The 22727-nt window shown below is 48.3% G+C and overlaps 1 pseudogene; it reads right to left on the bottom strand.

The window, feature by feature from the left end:
- Window positions 1-15997: 15997 nt before the first annotated feature.
- Window positions 15998-22727, bottom strand: part of LOC144130024 (uncharacterized) — a 29322-nt pseudogene continuing 22592 nt past the window's right edge.

Below are 22727 nucleotides of genomic sequence, written 5' to 3'. Positions count from 1 at the left end.
TGTCGCTGCTAATTGGGCTCTCGACGCACCGATATGGCTTCGTGTCACCGAGCGGCCTCTTTCACCTTGTCGTGGAGAGGATCGTAGAAGCTAGTCATGCCTGAGACGTCAGGCTCTTCAATTTCGGGTGTTCGGGTCAAAATGGGCTAACACGATGCGTCGCTCCCCCGCTCTCAGACTGCCTTGAGAACGGCGAGGAAGACGGCCCTGCCTGTGCGCAGTGACGGCTGTAAAACGCCCTCCCCTCCCTGCAGAGTAGCTTCGACAAATCTTTCAGCAGCGTCGGATACAAACTGGCGAAAGACAAGAAACCAAAGAAAAGAAAGAAAGCAATACTCTTTAACACGTAACACTCTCGAAACAGTGGGTGGGGTAGTGTTCTCCAGTCTCCAGAAGCTGTGTGGCCGGCAACGTTGCATTGGGGAAACACGGGACACTGAGAGAGCAAGAAAAGCAAAGAAGAAAATGTCAAGACTTTGAAAGGACTGAGACCTTGCGAAACATCAAGCATTTGTGCGAGTTGTGCTACACAATAAATTCAAGAAGGTCCCGGTACCAGGCGTCTGCGCACCACCGAAGTGCAGCATAGAAATGGTGACTGCAGTGTTAACTATTTGTGAAAGACATATGGAAAGTGGCATAGGAAAAGAGCTTTGCGGTGTGGTTCTTGGGAGTTGGGGGCGAAGAGGGGGGGGGGGGGGGGGAGGGAGTTGGTGACGAAGTTGGTAGGAAGAGGGGGAATGCGCCGCCTGGTAACTGCCTCCTTTCTTGCGGGGGGTCACCGCAACTTGGCTGCGCTGGGAAGATGTGTGAAATGAATAGGGGAGGGGAGGCGGGTCCGAGGAAAAGAACTTTGATAGAAATGATTGTTACAGTCTTAACTGACGCCGTATATTTGTCAATACATTTGTATATAATGTAACGCTTTTCAGAAACGTTTCATGTAGTGCGTCCCCCTCGGAGGCAATGTGAATAAATGCGATGTTTCGTATATTGTTCATTTGTCCTATCCTGTGTTTAGATTTCACAATTTGGCGCCCGCTTAATTGAAAGCAACAAATCAAAGAAAATAGCATGAAGCCATATGAGGTTATAAAGTGTTGTGAAGGGTCACTTGCGCCTTAAAATGGATTTTGAGAACAGCCAGCTGGCGCTGAATTTTTTATTGATTAGATCCGGCTGTACAGGACACGTGAATCAGCAGGCTATGGGTGTACGTACAGTCGCGGGCAATAAATATTAGCACAGATCACTGGCGATCAGAATTGTCGAATCTCACCACGCGGCGCTGCGGTTCGCAGACCTGCCTATCGGGCCGTTTCCATTCTTGCAGCACAGGGGGACGGGGGGACGGGGGGACGGTAGGAAGTAAGCTTTATCAAGCGTGCTATCGCCTTAGCGCCGAAGTGCCTACCCTACGTGACTCTGCAGGCAGCATTTATTTTGGCTCGGTTATCATCAGCAAAGATGATTCTTTTCTATTACTGTCTTTTTTATGTCAGTAATGGTTTGTCAAAAGAAACTCGGGAAGGAATAGATGACAGCGCTGCTTTTAGCCAGTATTACACAAGCTCGACAAACAAATAGACTATTTTTTTCAATGCAACTAATTCACATAATATTGACAGGAGCACTATCCCACCAATTCAAGAAAAGAAGTAAGGAAGATAGCCAGCTGGCTGTCGGTATGCGAAAGCAAACACGTCATTGCACTAGTGGCGTGCATAGGCCCCACCCACCCTCACAACGCTTTGAAGGCGCTCAGGCAAAGATTCAAACAGGCTCCTTGTAAGGCCAGGAAGAGCCTGGAGCCTGCTCCATTCCTCTTGAACCGCCGCCCAAAGAATATCTGGCGATGACTCGTGCAGCTGCCTTTTCGCTAGTCGCTTTTTCATTAGCCCCCATATATTTTCAATGATATTAAAATCTGCTCACTTGGGAGGCCATGGTAGCTCCTGGATGCAGAGCTCTTCAAGCAGTTGCCGCACTCGCCTGAGAAAAAAAAAAGAAAACAATTACACGCTGCAAGCAAGCATTCGTTTCGTGTTTGCATGAAAGTAAGAACAGTGAAAAATACGCTAGGAAACATTGAATAAAGCAAGCGGAACGATTCTGTCAGTTTTGTATCGCTTTTAGTGTAGTATGACATCACATGGAAACAATTGTTCCTTGCGAAAACTTGACTGTTTGCTTTATAGTGCATTGCAAAACAGGGGGAAGAGGTGCTCATAGGGACAAGAAACGTTTATTATTTCAGTGAAATCGAAATGAAGGCTGTTATGCTGGCGGTATGTTCACTTTTGCTCCTCGTCTTCTCCATGTCTTGTCTGCCTTGCTATATGCGCGTTGCTGCCATGCCAGATACGACCTGCTGATCAGAGTAGCTTTGTTTCGCTCTTCACTCTACTCAGTTTTAGTTCACACTTGTGATGGAAATGCAATTCGTTTTGCAGACACTTATCTCGGCGTGACATAACCTGAGCTAAAACGTTGTCATACCTGCATGTGTGAATAGGACTTCTGTCGTGCTGAAAGAGGAAGCACCCATCAGGGAACGGGCCGTCCAAAAGAAAAGGGAGAAGGTCATTTTGAATAAAAGCTTCGTAGGAAGCAGCAGTCAGCGTTCCCTCGACCCTGATCAGTGGCCCGAGCCCTTGGTGCGTAATGCAACCCCACACGTTAATGGAGCGACGTCCGCTGGATGCGACGGCCTGCGCGAACTGTGGGTCATACCTGCAAAAAATAAATACGATTATGCAATTTCTGAGGAAAGCTGAGCACCTATTGGCCAAAACCTCTCGTTAGTATGGAGTAAAAGATTGAAATTTCTAATAACTTAAACATAGTCATTCATGACTCTTAAGTGTTAAAGATTAGAATGCTACACCTTAAGTGCACCAAGATGAACGTTTAGCGATATAACCGTATAAAAATAACAGCAGCATACAATGCATTTCACTTGAGAAGGAGCACTAACCGTAGTCACTGGCCAGATCAATGACTCGACCTCGAGTAAGTAACAGATAAAAAAGGATTGTTGTGCACCTACCGCGCGCCAACCGGCCTCCAGACGCGCCGCTGCTGGTCCCACTTCGTTGAGAAAGTCGATTCATCTGGGAATATGACTAGCCCCCAATCTTCTGCCGTCCAAGTGAGGTGGCTTGTGGCAAAGTCGAGACGGAGTCGTTGGTGATGTGCAGTGAGAAGTGGCCTCCGACAAGCGACGCGACTATACAGTCCGGCTGACCGAAGGCGTCTCCTGATCGTCCGCAAAGAGACTCCCTTGAGGCCCAGTTCCTGCTGTATCTCGGCAGCGGTAATATGAGGGCTGCGGAAGGCGGCGTCAATGATCAGCCGATCTTGCTCCTCAGTTAGGGCTCTCGGACGTCCTGTACGCTCCGCGTCGCCAGTCCTCTCTTCTTCTAGGAAGGCACGCACAATGCGGGTCACAGTCCCTACTGCGCACCCTACTTCGGCAGTAATGCTTCTCCGGGACCTGCCTTCCTGAACAAATGTCAGGATTTCCGATCTTGTAGCGAGGTTGACGCGCGGCATGTCTTTTTTCCTTCTGGCGAGATTCTTAGGGCGTGGGTCTAATTTATAACACCTGTTATCGCCCATCGCGAACAGGCTGAGCGATATCACCGTTTTTCTTCGCTTGGCCTATCGCTTAGGCAACATTCAATAAACCATCCTATTTCAGGCAATTGTTTCCTCTTCTTTCATAGTCATCCTTCCCCAGCGCGGCTGAGGCTGCTCGCAAAAATAACTGCCAAACAAGCAAAAAAACAAAAAACTATACTATTCTTCACCATTCGCCTGCGTGAGCAAGGCTGTATCAAAAAAAAGAGAGGGCGTGGCAGAAAAGTATATCTTGCTCGGCCGTCACACTCCGTTGACCCCCCCCCCCCCCCCCCCAATACTGTAGAATGGGAACGGCCCAGCACTCTCATTATCAGCCTCTTCGTAACCCGCAGCACCACGCGTTGTCATTCCGGCGCTCCGTTGTTCCGTCCTGTGTGCTAATCTTTTTTACCCGCGACTGTACGTGTTGCCTAAGTATGACCGATGCTGTCTCCGGGAGCATATGCTCACCTCTTCAGCAGACTTCTTAGAATGCATGTCTCTCGTGGTCCCTCGAGGTAAGTGCACAAAGCTAAAATCATTCACGTGCTCCATGTGTATCCAACGAATTCCCTCCATGACCGTCAAGTAAAAGGGCAGCCATCGCGCGGCACTCCCCACCATTATGCGGAAGAGCGCCGAGACGCAGGACCTGCAACGGTTGGCATTCGAACGTAGACTGCAGCCCGTACCATAAACCCACGTTTTACCGTAGGTCAGGGCAGCATGGTTATTGCGAAGAAAATGATGTCCGCGCAAATGCGCGCGCGTCGTCCTCGGGAGCCTGACGACGGCGAAGAGGCCGAAGCGACTCTTCCCTGTCGCGGGAGAGTTTCGCCTCCTAAATGCTTCTGTCTCCGTGCGCCAGGGGGGAGAGATGGCGGCACAATTTCGGTTTCTCGAATCCAAGATGGCGGCCATCAAAATTTGTTGTGCCCTTCCATATCTTCCCCCACATCCCCGCCCCAACAGTTATGCTATAACGGGTAGCAAAAGTGTTGCGTTAAAAGACCGCTATATATGTATACATTCGTTCAGCTATGTGTATACAAACCGAAGCGGTGGCCTAGCCGTTTGAGCGTCCGCCTCGCATGCGGGAGGTACGGGATTCGATCCCCAGTGCCGCCAGGTACCTACCCCGATGATACGATGGGTACAAGCCCTCCCCTGATCTGGTGCTCGGCTTATTTAGGGTGAAAATGCTGGGAAATGGTTCCTTGACCCCACCTTTAGTAGAAGAAAATGCCTTGTGTCATTGTGCTCCTTGGCCACAGATGCATTAAACCAAAAAATTCAACATCAGCTATATATACTCCGACAACAAGGGCACCCATTCGGGGACAGTTGTGTACCAAATTTCGTAGGCAAATAAAACCATATGGGTTATGGTATAGAAAGAAAACCACAATTAAAAAACAGGTAAGCATCGTATACATGCAATTACTAAATGAAGCGTGCCCACCTTGACCCCCCAAACTAAGTAAATTCCGTTTGGGACGTATCTTGAGGGGGTGTAACTCGACAACGGGTAGACGTGCATCGTAATTGATCTGATAGATGGCGCTAGGCGTCGATCACTCCGCTAACTCTCATTGCTTCAACGTCTTCCAGACGGTGGCGGCCTTATTTTTTTTTCAATTACCAACATTAGTTTCGTAAATATCTCTCCACAATAACGTAGCTGTAGTTTCTGTGGTTCATGACTTTGTTTGCGCTGTCGATAAACAGATCTGTCCAAGGCATTTGATCGCGTTCCGCACAGCTTACTGATACAAAGACTGAAGGAAATAGGCTCCCTGATTCACTCGTTAAATGGACGACTGCATAACCGCAGACAGTTTGTAGAAATGGGAGGAATTGAATCAAACAAATTTCGTGTCTTGTCCAGAGTACCACAAGGCTCTGTATTGGGCCCATTATTGTTCCTTATTTATGTTTATGGTATTGCAAAAAAAAAACGTGTATTATTGTATAAATGTGACATTGTTTGCTGATGTCTGTGTAATTTACTCGGTCCTTAACATGTGTCTTGCCAATTTTCTCAATGAAAACCTTCTTAAACTCTGGGACTGGTGCGAACGTAAATAAATGCAAATTAACTTTACTAAAACTGCGTCCATGGCCGTAAGAACAAAAAAGAATCCCTTTAATTTTAATTATTTCATCAACGATCACGTCATTAACAGATCTACGCCAGTTATATATTTGGGCTTGACGATTAACAGTAAAATAAATAGGAAATTGCACAGTCAGGGCACATGCACGAAGGCTTGTAGCAAGTTATGTTTCCTGCGCCGAAAACTAAATTGTGCCCCCTCCCCCGTTAGGCTTCTCTGACCTTGATTCTCCCCGTCCTTGAATGCGCGCTAATGGTGTGTAATCTGCTGTGCCAAATACGTTTCCAGGCTGGGGCGCATCCAGCGACTTGCTGCAAGGTTCATCTTGGCGCATTAACGGCCAACATGCTGCAGCAGCTTGGGCTGGAACCACTCCAAGCACTGCTCCCGTACATTGCAAGGACCAAACTATTTCAAAACTCGTTCTATCCACGCACCATGGAACAGTCTGCCGTCATCCGTTGTCGAATGCGCTGCCGATGTCGCTGTAAGGGCGCTCCTCTTGTAACCTCTCCTGCGTGCAGTATTGTCAAATAAAGTAAATAAATAAACCCTTGTACCAGCGGCTTTGGACATGAACAAACAAATATTACAGCGGCAATATGGCATCGTCATGCCTCGCTATTGGCACCAATCATCAGAATGTGTTAAACGAGTCGAGTGGAATCTGGGATAGATAGATAGATATGTTTATTTGAGTGTGCCTCAACAGCCAAGTGGCCTAAACGAGCGCACACTAGGTCAGATACATCAAAAACACCACTTCAAAAGATTTAAAAGCAGGCACGAAAACAACAATTAGGCAAATATGTCCATGTCATTAAACGTTTTGTTATATAAGATTTGTAAACGAGTCATTGGACAGATGGCGTGCAAATCGGGATAAAATGTGTCGAAACATTTTGCAGCTTTTGCATGCGGTACACGAAAATTCAGCGACATCAGTAAGGTCCCACAGTTAATGTAACCGCGCACGACGTTTTGCAGAAACTGCATGTCACGTATGCGTCGCCTGTCGCCAAGGGTAGACATATTGAGGTCTGCCAAGAGAGAATCATAGTCGTAGAAACGACGGCGACCAATATATCTATCATAATAGATGCGTATGAACTTACGCTGGACATTTTCAATTTTCGTGCAATAGGCGACAGATACGCTATTCCAGGCTACTGACGCGAACTCAAGACGCGGTCTCACAAGGGCACAGTATAGAGTGCGTAGACATTCGTGCCGTCGAAATTTTTTTGTTAATCTAGAGATAAGACCAATATGCCTCAATGCGCGTAACACAATTGAATTTACATGCAGTCTAAAATCAAGCTTTGAATCAACAACAACACCAAGGTCTCGTACATGAGCCACGCGAGAAATCTCACCCGCCAAAAGTGTGTAATCAAACGTAACTGTGTCGCGTTTCCTAGTTAGAGACAGAACGGAAGTCTTCTTAATATTCAGTTTTAAGCGATTCATGAAACACCAATTCTCAACGTTGTTAATGTCAGCTTGGTTGGTAAGTCACGATTTTGAGGGCGTGGCGGGAGAAACAAGGACTCGTCCTGTGTCCCCCTCATGTACTTGTTTCTCCCCACCACTTCCAAATTTTAACGAGTAAGTCTTGGTAGTTAGTTCAATTTCTCTCATAACTGACGCCCCCCCCCCCCCCCCCCCCCCGGGGCTGACTGTGGGCAGCTGGAAAGGTCGCCTTCCTTATGTTTTAGGATTTTTTTCAGTGATTTCTGACACCCAGTATGTGTGTGTGTGTGTGTTCTGACCATTGCTTGTCTAGAATTAAATGCTTACATGTGATGAGAAAATGTGTCGATGCATAGGAATGTTTCTTAGTCACAGGGACACCCAATTCTTTTGCGCACTGGGAATGCAATAACATTACCAACTGTTCACGCCTTCAGCGGAATGGACGTCACGTCCGGTCCGATGTAGTCACTTCCCTCCAGCCAATGGGAATTCTTCCGCCTGGTGACGTCAGTTCCCTCCAGCCGGTGGGCGAATACTATGACCGACGGCGCATTTTGGCCTCATGGAACTTCTAATGCGATTACATCAAAAAATTGACAGAACAGGAGGAAAATGATGCTTTTGCGATTTCGCAAAATTGCAGTTATGGAGCTGTGTAGAAGAAAACAAAATTTCTCCGAGCTTCAATCTTTTTTCCAGCATCGCATGCAAACTTCTCTGTTCGAAACAAGGGGAGAAACTTTGTTGACAGAATTTCGCAGCAAGAAAAAAAAGAACCATCCACGTTGCTCAAAACCTTGTGCGTTTGAAAAAACGCACTTTTCACGACAAGTTGGAATAAGATGGGTTAAGAACTAGATGCTGAAACTTTTCATTGTTATTCCTGTGTCCTTTCTACTACTGTCACAAAAAAAATTGTGCTTCTATGCCACTAAGTGTTTAGTTTTGTCTTAAACTCCTACTAAACTGGAGACTTGCAGAAGTTATCCAACTTTGATTCGCACTAAGAAAACTTATCGTCCTCGACATTATTTCCAAATTTCCCTGAAAAAAAAAAACCTTCGTGACTAGTCATTCTTACGCATCAATGAAGTGCTGCATTATTTTGCTTAATATACGAAATTAAATGCCTCATGCAGACCATATTTTGTTTCCTTACTGCTACTACTGTATATTAGTTGAAAATAATAACGCATTACTACGAATTGGGGACAAACGCTTATAGTTTCCTTGGCTTCCACCACGTGACGCGTGGCTTTCAATAATAAAAAATAAAATAGCGTTGACATCATCCGTGACGTAAAAAAAATCTGACCGAGTGGCTGCACAACAGAACGTAATATATAGCCCACTGCGTTTAGTGTCCCGAATTCCCGGTAATGTCACTTTGAATTTTATTTCACACTTTCGCCTAATCTCGGAACATACTTTACATGCCCGTTTTTCTCGACTAGTCAGCCAAAAACACGAATGTAATGAGTTGGCTTCTCGCGCAGAATGGTTGAAATGCGGGCCAGTTAGGTGCATTGTAAATTGAAAAAAAAAAGCAGTCACAAAAGACAGGGGACAAGAGAAGGAGTGACCGGCTACGTGAGCACCACTCCTCCCTGGGGTCTGATGACGGTGCTGGCCAACTTGCCTCGCCATTGCAATAGAATGTGGGTGTTATCCACCGTTCAGCAATGTAATGATTCTTGGTGGAGGCAAGGGAAAGCAAGAGCGAGAAATCGTGGAAGCATACCATATCAGTTTGTCGGGCCAGGATTGCATTAGCACAACTTCGGTGCGCTTACTGGAGAAGGAATTCGCTTTTTTAGGCCGGTCACGGTAGATGTGTATCTTGTGTGCCCTATGCGCTGTGAGTTGTGATGCGGCTGCTGCGCATGTTCTGCTGGCCTTGCTGGTACTATGTTTTGTCTAATAAATCTCAGTTGGCAGTCCAGTCGTTGTGGCGTGAACACTCCTTCTCTTGTCCCTTGTCTTTTGTGACTGTTTTTTTTTCAAGTTACTCGCGCAGCTTCTACAGACCAGGCTAATTCTGCCGTGTTCCTATAGCGTGTTTCAAAGGAACACTGAGACGAAACAGAAGTTGGGCTGCATCAACAGATAACCACATTCTAATGACAAAAACACTACATTATCTGAAAATACCGCTTTTATGAGCTATAGGAAAGACCAAAAATTAACCGCCAGAAATGCAGCCGACACATAAACACCACACAGGAAGACAGGACGTACACGAGGCTGACTAACCACTGAGCTTTACTGACGCGGAGCGGGTGCATATATAACACGATGAGGGGGAGAAGGGAGACTGAGGGAAAGGTATGCTTCGTAACGGTGAGCGAACAGCCGTAGTCATGTCACAGTGACCAGCTGTGTAAAGGGCCAATCCTTGGAAATAAACGAGCTGAAAGCGTGAGTAAAAAGGCGCGAGCTAAAACCAGAGAAGAACGTAAAAAGTTAAAAACGCGCAACCGCCGGCACATGTCTGGGGCGCAATGCACCGACTTGAAAACAGTAAAATTGGCCAAGATACTTGAACTCTTTATCGGTGATCGCGACAGAAGGGGTGCTAACGCAAGCCTCCTTATGATCGGCAATGGCCACAGCTTCCAATACTTCGCACGCTAGCTGGTCATCCATTTTTGCAAGGAATACCGTGTCCTGGAAGAGGGGGCTGCACCCGCTCAGCTTGCAGTGTTTACAATGCAAGTAGGATACATGGCGAGCATGTCTGTCAGCGTGCGGTTGAGACGCTCCGTAAGGCCGTTCGTCTGAGGATGATAAGCAGTGGTGAACTCGTGACGAACGGAGCACGAACGAAGGATTTCGTCAACAACTCGGGAAAGGAAGCAGCGGCCACGGTCGGTAAGGAGTTGACGGGGAGCGCCATGGTGTAATATGACGTCGTGCAGAAGGAAGTCAGCGACGTCAGTGGCGCAGCTGGTTGGAATGGCACGAGTGATCACGTACCGCGTGGCATAATCGGTGGCGACGGCAATCCGCTTGTTCCCCGTGGAGGACTCCGGGAAGGGCCCAAGTAAATCTAGCCAAACACGAGAAAACGGGTCGGTCGGGATGGGGATCGGCTGTCCAGACGGCAGGACAGCGGGCTTCTTTCGGCGCTGACAGACGTCGCAAGCGGCGACGTAGCGTTGGACGGAGCGGTACAGACCAGGCCAGAAGAAACGCCGGCGCACGCGGTCGTACGTACGGGAGACACCAAGATGACCAGCCGTAGGTGCGTCATGCAGTTGTTCGAGGATAGTGGACCGTAGGTGGCGGGGAACAACGAGCAAGTGCTCAGCGCCATCAGGTCGCATGTTGCGGCGGTACAGCGTGTTCCCGTCCAGCAAAAACCGGGCCAGAGAAGTGTCGCGGCGGTCGGTGCTGAGGCGGTCGATGAGAGCGGTGATGGTGGGATCCAAGCGCTGTTCGTCGGCAATGTGGGAGAGGTCGGAGATGGAGAGGACACAGGCATCCGACTCACAGTCTGTAGAAGGAGGATCGACGGGATAGCGGGACAGGCAGTCTGCATCTTGATGGAGGCGACCGGACTTGTGAACCACGGAAAAGGTGTATTCTTGCAATCGCAATGCCCACCGGCCAAGACGGCCAGTAGGGTCCTTGAGAGATGAGAGCCAACACAGGGCGTGGTGGTCGGTTATAACAGTGAATGGGCGGCTGAACAAGTATGTGCGGAATTTTCCAATGGCCCAAACAAGAGCCAGGCACTCGCGTTCTGTGATGGAGTAATTCTTCTCGGCGGAAGAAAGAAGACGGCTGGCGTACGCAATCACGCAGTGCTGGCCGCGTTGTCGCTGAGCAAGGATGGCGCCAATTCCGTGACCACTGGCATCGGTGCGAAGTTCAGTCGGGGCAGACGGGTTGAAATGGGCTAATACAGGAGGGTTGGTGAGGACGGCGATAAGGCTGGAGAATGCAGTAGCCTGCTCTGGGCCCCAGGAAAAAGGAACGCCTTTCTGCAACAGATTGGTGAGAGGGCGAGCGACGGCTGCGAAGTTCGGGACGAACTGGCGAAAGTAGGAACAGAGACCAATGAAGCTGCGGACATCACTGGGCGAGCGGGGACAGGGAAAAGCACTGACGGCACGAACTTAATCAGGGTCAGGTTGTATGCCACTCGCATTCACCAAATGGCCGAGGACTTTGAGTTCGCGGCGGCCGAAAGTACATTTTTTTTAGTTGAGTTGAAGACCTGCGCGGCGGAAAAGTGCCAAGATGGACGAAAGGCGAAGCAGGTGAGTTTCAAAAGAGGGCGAGAAAACAATTACATCATCTAAGTAACAAAGGCAGGTCGTCCACTTGAAGCCCCGGAGTAACGAGTCCATCATCCGTTCAAATGTGGCAGGGCCGTTACAAAGGCCGAAGGGCATGACCTTAAAATGGTAAAGGCCATCAGGGGTGACGAAAGCTGTTTTCTCGCGGTCTCTTGCGTCAACAGAAATTTGCCAATACCCGCTACGAAGGTCGATGGAAGAAAAGTAGCGGGCGCCATGTAAACAGTCCAGGGCATCATCTATGCGCGGAAGGGGATAGACGTCTTTTTTCGTGACCTTGTTGAGATGACGATAGTCGACGCAAAACCGCCAAGTTTGGTCTTTCTTTTTCACGAGCACGACAGGAGATGCCCAAGGGCTGTTTGAAGGCTCGATGATATCGTTGGCCAACATCTTGTCCACCTCCCGCTGGATGATCTGGCGCTCTGGTAGCGACACACGATAAGGCCTCCGGTGTATAGGTCTGGCATCGCCGGTGTCAATGCGGTGAGTCACTACCGATGTTTGACCCAGAGGAGCAGAAGCGAAGTCAAAAATGTCTTAGTAGGACACCAAAAGGTTGTGAAGATCCTGTGCATGCTCGGGGCTCAGGACAGAAGCAATCATCGCAGAAATGGATTGCAGAACGTTGGCCGGGATGTCGGCCGCTTGAGAGACAGTAGAAGGCGGTCCAGGTGAGAGAGCAGTGACGGTACAGTCGGTGAGAGAAGACAAAGTAGCAAGCGATATGCCTGCAGGAAGAACTTGTGGTGACAAGCTGAAGTTGAGGACAGGAAGGGAGGTGCTATTCTTGGTGACGGTCACGATGAGGTGCGGAAGAACAACATTGTGGGAGAGAACGACATCGGCGAGTGGACAGGCAAGATAATCCCCACCAGGAACCGCAGGAAATGGGGACGTAGGCAGATAAACGGCAGAGTCGGGGGGCAGGCGAGCGTACTCGGTGGAGCGAAGGCGGGGCGTGGAGCTTGAGGGTGTGTCGGCTGAGCTGAGAGGCAGGTCCAATCGTAGAAGGCCGCTGGAGCAGTCGATAAGGGCAGAGTGAGCGGTTAGAAAGTCTAGACCAAGGATCACATTGTGAGGGCAGTGTTCGAGGACGGTGAACAAAACTGGGATGTGACGATCGGCATGAGTGACGCGGGCAGTGCACAGGCCAGTGACGGCAGCAGTGCTGCCATCGGCAACGCGAACGGTGGGCGAAGCGGCAGGGGTCTGAACTTTTTTGAGGCGACGGCAAAAGGATGAGCTAAGAACCGAGACTTGGGCAGTAGTGTCAATGAGGGCAGAAACAGGAACACCGTCCACAAAAACGTCGAGCAGATTACAGGGCGAAGGCTGGGTCAGTAGAGGATTTTCAGGTCGGGGAACCAATGCAGCATCACCTCCGGGAGCTGCACTGGCTAGTTTCCCGCGAAGCGGCCTGCAGAGGACGGTGAGTAACTGCGGTGCGGAAGAGGTGAGCGGGAACGGTGGGCTGTCGGGGAGGGAGAGCGGCTGGTTCTACGAGGAGGCGGTGTGGACTCGGCGCTGGGTGGGTCATTCCGAGGCGTGAAGCGACGGGGTCCATAATCATAACGGCGGTCGACGTAGGGCAAAGGTCGGGGAGGTGCGGACCAACGGCTGCGGCAGTGGCGGGAGATGTGGCCTACGCGCGAGCACGTAAAGCAGATCGGCCGGTCGTCAGGGGTACGCCACTCATCCGGATTGCGATACCTTGTGTAACTTGGGACGAAGGTGTTGCGGGCCGTAGCAGTAGCGAGCACGGGAGAGATGGGGCTCGCCCTCCGAGGTTCGACGGGACGATGGCTGGAGGGCATGCCCAAGTTGGCGACCTCCTGGCGGACGACAGCTTGAATAAGGGATATTGTGGCCAGGGTGTTGTCCGACAAGGGCGCGTTGGGCGTAACAGGAGCCAGCGCCTCCAGTTCACGGTGCACGATGCGAGTCACGTTGTCGGGGTTGGAAGGCTGCCTTAGTGTCGGCAGATCCTCGCACGTGGAACTGGCAGCTGTGTTAGGCAGGCGGTCGAAGCGGTGTGCAATGCGCCGGTGCTTGGCCTGCTCGAAGCGTCGACACACCTGCAGAACGGAGTCAACCGTAGAGCAGTCCCGGCATAGAAGAAGGTGGAAGGCATCGTCGGCAATGCCTTTAAGAATGTGGCCTACCTTATCGTCTTCGGTCATGTTGGGATCGACCTTTCGGCACAGTGCCAAGACGTCTTGGATGTATGTAATATATGATTCAGTGGCCGTTTGGGCGCGAGCTGCAAGTTCTTTTTTGGCAGCAAGCTGACGGCCAACTGGTTTCCCAAAGAGGCCGCGGAGCTTTTGCTTGCAGGCATCCCACGTGGCAATCTCTTCTTCGTGGGTTTCGAACCAGACGCGTGCGGTGCCGGCGAGATAAAATATTACATTGGCCAGCATCAGCGTGGCGTCCCACCTGTTGTGCTGGCTAACACGCTCATAAAGCGAGAGCCAGTCCTCGACGTCCACGCCATCTGTACCGCAGAATGTGCCCGGGTCGCGAGGGTGGGCTACGACGACAGTTGGCGTGGCAGGCGCAGACGGAGGGGCCGGGTCGGTAGTCATCTCGCCGGTTCGGCCCGTCGGCTCGTCGGGTCGTCGGCATGTCGGCTCGAACCCAGCACCTCCACCAATATATATATATATATATATATATATATATATATATATATATATATATATATATATATATATATATATATATATATATATATATATATATATATATATATATATATATATATATATATATGGGAGCCGTAGTGTGTTCTGTACGTGGTCAAGCGTCGGCAGCAACGGCTGCAAAACGGAACTTTATTTAACTTACACATTCTACACAAAATGTATCCTATACAATTCAGGGACACATGCCCGTGGTGCGGGGCAACCCCCACGCTATACCTTATCACCTGGGAGTGCGAACGCAACTACGCATTCCACCAACACAAAACCTCGAGTGCTGAGCAGTGGGACAGCCGGCTCACCAGCTGCAAGCTCACTGCCCAAAGGGCACTAGTGCAGCACGCAAGCGAAGCAGCTAGGCTCAGTGGAGCCCTGGAATAGGGGCCCAACCTTGCTGAAAGAGTTTAAGCATCGACAGCTATGAAGACGAAGACCGAACCGCCAATCTCTTAAGAGACCTCATTAAAGTTTTTTTTTCTCTCTCTCTGCACGTGGATGTACACATGAGCTAATTCTTCTAGTGTATATGTAAAGTATGTTATGTTTCTTGTGCGTGATGTATACTTGTATGTGTGTGTGTCGGTTTCCATGACTGCATACGCAGTTCATCTGTGAAAACATATGGGTATCAAGGCTGAGCATTGCCCTGCAGTCCTCACATATGCTTTTCTTTTGTCCTTTAAAAATGATTTAAAACCAATTGCAAAACCCAGTTGGAACCAACTGAAATATCCTGCTGCTTCTAACTGAAATTTCCAATGATTTTTTTGGACCTGTTATTAATTACCAAATGGTACCTTTTGTAAAGTGGTCCCACTTGCTCAAGTGGTCCATTTCAAACTGGTTTATGGAACAGGTACCACTTGCATGTGGAACCACTTGCTCAAGTGGTACCAGTTCCATAAACCACTTTGAAGCGAGCCCACTTTGAATTTTCGGTGGTATCAAGCTTTAGGTTTCCCTTTGATACCTCACGGAAAGTTAAAATGTCTAGGTTTTGCTGGGGGAAATGGACATCAGTTTGTATGAAGTTCGATTGTAACCATCGCCGTGAAACACATATTTCATCAAAAAGCTCTTCATTTTGTTTTGCTCTTACTGCAAAAATGTTAATACATGGCAGCCCATACTGTCTGTGAAATGTGTATGTGCACACTGTCATGCTGTTGGTAACTGTATAACATTCAGCATCTATATGGACCAAAAGTTGGTCATTGAATATCGCACACTCTCCAGGTTCTTTATTGAACATTTCATACTGTTTGCACACCTGTTCTGTTGCATATTCGGTGCATTGTGCTGAAACCTGCATATGAAATTTGTTAGCCTTGCGAGCGTCAATGACAAATTTAGTTTCTTTAAATTGAGCCAGACTGACTAAAAAGGCATCGTGCTTTATGTAATTTATCAGACCTTTCACTGCATCCACTAAATGCATTTCATGCCTCAGGAATTTCTTCAACCTCTGGTTATGGCTTTCCATTCTGTTGCTTGCATTATTTCCTAAACTGTACAAATTACACTGATAGGCGTGAACCCACATACTTTTACAGCTATGCCAGTTTCTATAATAATATGCACCAAGAGTTTTGTCATCTTTCAGTGCGATGTTCAGATTGAGCAGCTCTTCTTTGTATATGTCAACATCTCGAGCAAAAACTAATTTGGTATTTGTGCGTTTCACACTGCTCTTATCAAAGGCGTTTGAACTGTGCTGGGCAATTTTATTATGCAGATACTTCAAAGCATCCCAACAACAGAACAATATTTTTCACTGAGGCAAGATCTCAGTGATTATTTTCATTTCGATGAAATCTTTATACATTACTGCAACCTTGTATTTTTGCTTAATAACTGGGTTTAGCTCTAAAAAAGTATCCAAGAACAATTTTAGAATTTCAGTTGTCTCTCGATGAACAAATGCATAACATATGGGCCTGCCATGACTTCTTCCATCCTCACAAAGCACTGAGTGCAAGACATACCCTTCTCTATTTACTTTATAAGTACCATCAAATAATAATACCTCTGAGTAGTTTTCTGCTAACTGACTCATAAGCTTTGACAGGAGCAAAATGAACAAGTCACCATTAGTACTGTTTCAACATTTATCTTCCACCCCAATTCGTTAGAAAGAAGCTTCTCTAATTCTTGCAACAAAAGCTGACCATGATGTGTAGTGTTTTCTATTTTACCAACTGCCCCATGCTTCAGGCTTCTGATGTCCTGAGAGGTTATCAGTTTTCCTGCATTCCTGAGGACAACTTCCTTGGTGTATTTTGGGTTTGCATCTCAAGAAATCAGATCTGCGATATCATTCTTTTCAAAAGACGTTAAACAATGGTTTTGTGAGTACCACATAAAAATCTCTGGATTTGTTTTGTGGTTGTGATCCTGTTTTCTACTTGTTATTTTATAGAATGGGTTTGGAGAATGTTGAAGAACAAGTTGTAGTTTTACCTGGCAGCCTGATCCATTATAATGTTGCTTCAGTCGGATGCAGTTCACCTTCACAATGGGTGGACACGCATGAGAACAAATGAAAGAAATGCGTATGTATGGAAATTTTCCTTCACTTTCATCTTTATCAAAATCAAATGGGTTTTTATCGGAGCTTAAAATGCGCATTGGGTGAAATCTTCTATTTTTCCACTCCTCAAAGCTAACCTTGAATTCTCTGTATGTTTTAAATGTGGTGCATATAGACAGGTTTACACCTCCTCCTCCAATTTGGCCCACTGACGAAGTGTGTAACTGTTCACTTTCTTTTTGTTACAACTCAATGGCAGGCTACTCTGTTCACGATGGCGGCTAATGCTGCTGTCTCTGCCTCAGCCACATCTAGAACTCCTGAATTCAGGTTTAACCTAACTTGTGCCATATTTTCACATTCAGTGCAAACCTCCCCAGCACCTGAGTCCTTAAGTGTCCTAATGTGCTGGGCAACCTCAGGTGGCTGTGTGCAATTATGAGCGGCCCTTTTGTACTTCTTCTTGCTGAACCACACACCGCCAAATAGTGCAGGGACACGTACACGGCGCTTTTTCTTTGATTGCTTGCTGCTAGCGTATGCCCTGCCCCCACCACACCTGTTTTCTCCATTTCTCTGGGCTGCACAGCGCCCTTCTGTGCTTGCATAATACTTCTCCTCATTGAAGCTTTCAAGACTAACCCTGGGGGTACTACTGTGTCTCTGCAAAGTGTTGTTACTCCGTTTTAAGTTCTCAACATCTAAATGTAAGTTCGCTGTCTGGCATACCATGCTGCACTGCCGTGATGGCTGCACTGTGCTGCCTCGTCCAGACTCCCTGTAGCCATCGTTCTGAACAAGACTGGGACGCTGCAATAAGCCAGTGGACACAATACGACAGCCCTTGTGGTACACGCGCACGTGTGGTACGCGCAACAAGTGCTGTAGCACGAGCGCAACGTTTTTGAACCGATGGCTGCCGCTTACCACTACCAGTGCATGGTTTGGCACATGGCCCACCATTTGCCTCCAGTGGAAGAGACCCTGCTTTTTCCGCACTGCCGCCCACAGTCGCTGCCCACGTCTTGGTGGGACTTAGTGTAGTAGTAACCACATTATCTGCGTTGCTTGGTGGAATAAAATTCACCTCATCTACCCATCTACAAGCACAGTGCATTTTGCACTGATGATGGCTGCCTACCACCGACATTGCATGGCCTTACACATGGCTCGCCACTTGTCACCAGTAGAGGAGACAGCTTTATTCGCACTGTCACCTACCGTCGCTGGTTCAGACTCCAAGCAGCCATCGTTCTGAACAAGACTGGGACGCTACATTAAGTCAGTGGACACGATACAACAGCACTTCTGGTACACCCTCACATCGCCGACAAGTGCTGGAGCACGAGCGCAACGTATTTGCACCGATGGCCGCCGCTTACCACTACCAGTGCATGGTTTGGCACATGACCCACCATTTGCCTCCAGTGGAAGACACGCTGCTTTTTTCGCACTGCCACCCACCGTCGCTGCCCACGTCTTGGTGGAACTTAGTGTAGTAGTAACCACATTATCTGCGTTGCTGAGTGGAGGAAAATTCCCATCTCCCCAATGCCCAGCCAAAGAATCAGCACGAGCACAGTGCATTTGCACTGATCGTAGCTGCCCGCGAAAAACCAGTGCATGGTTTGAGACATGGCCCACCACGTGTCGCCAATGCTGGAGACCCTGCTTTTTTAGCACTGCCACCCACCATCGCTGCCAACGTCTTGGTGGAACTTTGTGTTCTAACAACGACATGTTCATTGCTAAGTGGAGGAAAATTCACCTTTCCCAACCAATGCGCAGCCAGAGCATCGGCCTCGATCCGTGCTACCGTTGCAACGCTACGTACTGCTGCTGTTCTTGGTGCTCCCTCAACACCAGGTCATCGTGGCTACTTGTCAAGTCGCTGACAAGATGTTGGACGGCCTCGCGCAGCATGCGCTCAAGCATCTGCATTTGTGATAAATATACCTCCCCTGTCACAAGTAATCAGAAAAAACGATTTGCTGCAGAATTTTTGTGCCTGTTTGTTGTGGTTGGCCAAGTAATACAGGACCGTGGGTATGACTATTATTCCCTTCGAAACAGGTTGCTACGAATCATGCTCCAATTAAACCACCTGCTGTTCTTTTATTAGTTCACGTTTTTTTAACTATTACTGCTCTGTTCCTGATTTATTGAGAGGGCCGTAGCCCATCGTATCAATTTTTGCAATTTCGAAAATGCGATTCTTGTCGTTGCTCCGGCACAAGAGGGGCCGCACACGAGGAAAACGGAAACTGAGCGGCTGGCTTCGGATGGATGGATGAGGCATCCTGTTTAATATAGGGTGCTGGCAGTTGCCAGCATGTTTGTTTGTGTTGGGTTTAATGGCGCATAAGCATCTAAGGCTATCATGCGCCAAGCTCAAGCTGTATGAAAGTTGTTTTCTGCGGAATTCTACAAACGCGAAAAGCTCAGTGGTGTACAGGTCTAAAAACTATTGTTCGTACTTGTTGTTAATGAGAGAAAAAAACTTTAAAAATTGCTATTAGTGAAAGCTTTAAAGAGAGTCGGGTAACCCCGGCAATATCCTTGCTGCGGCAAGGATCTCGAGGCAGCCAACCCATCAAAAATAAACAACCTCAGCCCTGTTCTCAGAATGAGAAGGTGGCTGAGGTGCGTCACCATACGTAGCTAGACGCAAGGTTGGAATTCAGAGTTTTTCAAGGAGGCCTGCTTCCCTTAAAAAGCTAAAAACACTTGAGATATCAATGAGTGCGTGTTGACCTAAAATCAGTGTTGGGTGAAGAGGAATGTGTTCTTTGTAGCATGGAGCAAAATACTTTTTCCTGAGTGATTTAATTTCTGTGCATGAGAATAAGATGTAGTGTACTGTAATTTCATCTCCGCATTTTTCACAAATAGGTTTGTCTTCTTTTGTTAGTAGGAAATTGTGTGTAAGATGTGTATGTCCAATAAGGAGACGGCCTAATATTACCTCTATAAAACGCTTCTGGTGACTACAGGTTTTCCATTCTCTAAGTACGGGCTTTATCAAGTGCAGTTTATTATTTACTTCATGGTCTAATATTACCTCTATAAAACGTTTCTGGTGACTACAGGTTTTCCATTCTCTCAGTACGGGCTATATAAAGTGCAGTTTATTATTTACTTCATGGCCTCTGACGAGGAAGTGGCTGACATGGCGGAAATGGACAACGATGGCTTCAAAGTGGTGAGTCATCGGAAGCACCGGACAGTCGGCATCCCAGTGATAGTTCAGCCAAAAGAGAAAGGTGTTGACTTCAGAGAGTGGAACCCTATCAGGCTGTTCGATGATATTAAAGTACTACTGGGATCTACTCCGATTCGTAGTCGCTTCACAACGCAAGGGGCTCTGCATCTAGATATCTCAACGGAAGATCAAGTAGACATTCTTCTGCGGTGCTCTCAGATCGGTGGCATACGAGTTAAAGCCCGGTTGCCACACTCCTACATGACTAACACATGTGTTATAAGGGGAGTACCAGTGTGGTATTCGGAAAGTGCCCTTCTTGACTACTTGAAACCGCAAGGAGTTCTGCACGTGCGACGGTTAATGCGCAGGGTGGAGCCTGGAGAACAACAATGGGCAGCGTAGCCTACAAACTCTATTGTGCTAACGTTTGCTCCCAACACCGAGCGCCCTGAAATAATTGATCTTGTTTTAACCAAACATGCAGTCCACGAGTTCGTTGAAACTCCTCCCCTGTGTTTCAGGTGCCAACGCTTTGGACATGTAGCGAGAGTTTGCACCAAAGATCAACTTTGCAAGCGGTGTGGTGGTGGCCATGATTACAAAGAGTGCAAGGCAGATTTTGCTTGCGCTAATTGTGAAGGTGACCATCCAGCGAGTTTCAGTGGCTGCACATTCCGTGTAAGCGCCTTACACCGTCGCAAGTCCTTCATTTGTGGCCCCAAACCACAACCTACTGAGAAGCCGATACATGGAAGTGAAGAGTTCCCTGCGCTCGAGTCGGAAGCTCGGGACGTGGTAGCAAGCGACGTCGCTGCACGACCTGATCCGAGCAAGTCGGCAACGGCCTCCGAGGGTGAGCTGGCTGTTCGATCTGCTTCTGCAAAAAGTGTCCATGTTCCTCAGCGACCAGATCACAGCAAGACTCGACAACATGGAGGACATCCACTTGCCTTAAAAGAGATGCAGACACCAGCTACCGTGGCCAGGAGTGGGTCCCAGTCCCCGTCCTTTGTCGAAGTGGTGTGCCAGTGCGTGCAGCAAAATAAGGAGCTCAAGAGCCGGAATCTCTCCGACCTTCTACGCGTTTTGTTTGATGTCCTGCGTTCATATAGCCAAGCGATGCAGCCTGGCACTTTGAAGAACTTTATACAGCTGGTGCTTTCCTTTGAGGCCTTGATCACCGCCTTCGCAGAGAACTTCAACTCTTAGATGGCTAGTTTTCTTCAACCTGTTGCAACTAAAAACCCTAGAAAAGTGCCGTTTATCATGCAATGGAACTGCGCTGGGATTATAAGTCAATTAGCAGAACTAAAATTGTTCTTGAAAGAGACCTGTGTTCCAGTACTGGCCCTCTCGGAGGCTGGCTTGCCAAGCGGGAGGTCTTTGCCGGGATACGTCGCCCACAAGAATTGCAGCATAAAGTCTTTTCCCGCAGGAAGTGCCGCCCTTTACACACGAAGGGAGATTCCTCATGTGGCTTTGAACGTCACCGATCTTTGCACCGACAGTATTGAGGTAGTGGCTGTGAGGATTCGGCTCGCCTTCCAAACTCTGTCCATTGCATCAGTATATGGGTCCCCGCGGAAGAAGGTCGAATTGGCTTTGTTCCTCCAGCAACTTTGTGACCGCTGCCCAGCACCCAGAATCATCTGCGGTGACTTCAACGCCCACCACCCTGCCTGGGGTGACAGGAACACAGATCCTCGCGGACGCCAACTTGTAGACGTCATCGACAGTTTGGACCTGTGCGTGGCCAATGACGGAAGTCCCACTTTCTTTCGGCCTCCAACCTCACCCACATCTATAGACCTAACCTTACATTCACCTGACGTCCGTGTGCAGTGGTCAACTAGAGCTGACCGAATGGGAAGTGATCACTACCCGATATTTGTGTTTACTGCCGACTTCCATTTGCGTGGTCCTAAAATTTACCATGTTGTTAATTGGGACAAATACAGGGAGCACTTAGCCTGTGTTTCCGGTGATGTGACAGACAAAATGATTTATGCTAAGATGGCTGCTACCATGGCGCTCAAGCTACCTGATCATTTTCCGACTCCGGATTTAAAACTCAGGAACCTCTGCGCAGCGCGCAGAAGGGCGGAACGACAACTGTTGCGGAAGAAGGACGACAGAGACTTGAAGAGCACTTTCAACAGGCTCAACTCTGCCAAGTAAAACTCTAGTTTGGGCGAGTTGGTTCATGTTGAAAGAAAAACTGGTAATGGCACAAGAAACGGGGACACAGAAGGCACACAAAAGACAGGACTGACGCCAGTCCTGTCTTTTGTGTGCCTTCTGTGTCCCCGTTTCTTGCGCCATTACCAGTTTTTCTATCAACTCTGCCATTAGACGTCATGCGAACAAGCTCTGTAGGTCCCAGTGGGCATCCTTTTGCGCTAGTTTGACTGTTTTCTCACCGATAACGAGAATTTGGCGTGTCGTTGGCAGTCTTGCTGGTGGCTCTCGTCCGAGTAAACCTTTCGAGGCGCTTGCATTGCGTACGCAGAAACATCTCGTGTGCTTGGCAGAGGAATTTGCGGATGCATTTGCAAATTCCAGACCAGGCATTCATCCCTGCGCTCTGCCTGCTACGTCTCCGTCTGTTATGGACGCCCCGTTCACACTTCGAGAACTACAGACAGCGCTCCGCAGCCTGCGGCGTCGCTGTGCACCAGGTCCTGACGGCATTACCAATCAAATGTTACAGAACCTGCCTCTGGAACACCGAAAGATGCTCCTATCTCAATCGAGTGTCGGAGTCTG

This window comes from Amblyomma americanum, chromosome 1 (assembly GCF_052857255.1).
Source record: "Amblyomma americanum isolate KBUSLIRL-KWMA chromosome 1, ASM5285725v1, whole genome shotgun sequence".
NCBI classification, from domain to species: domain Eukaryota; kingdom Metazoa; phylum Arthropoda; class Arachnida; order Ixodida; family Ixodidae; genus Amblyomma; species Amblyomma americanum.
This window is presented reverse-complemented; position numbering and strand designations above follow the sequence as displayed.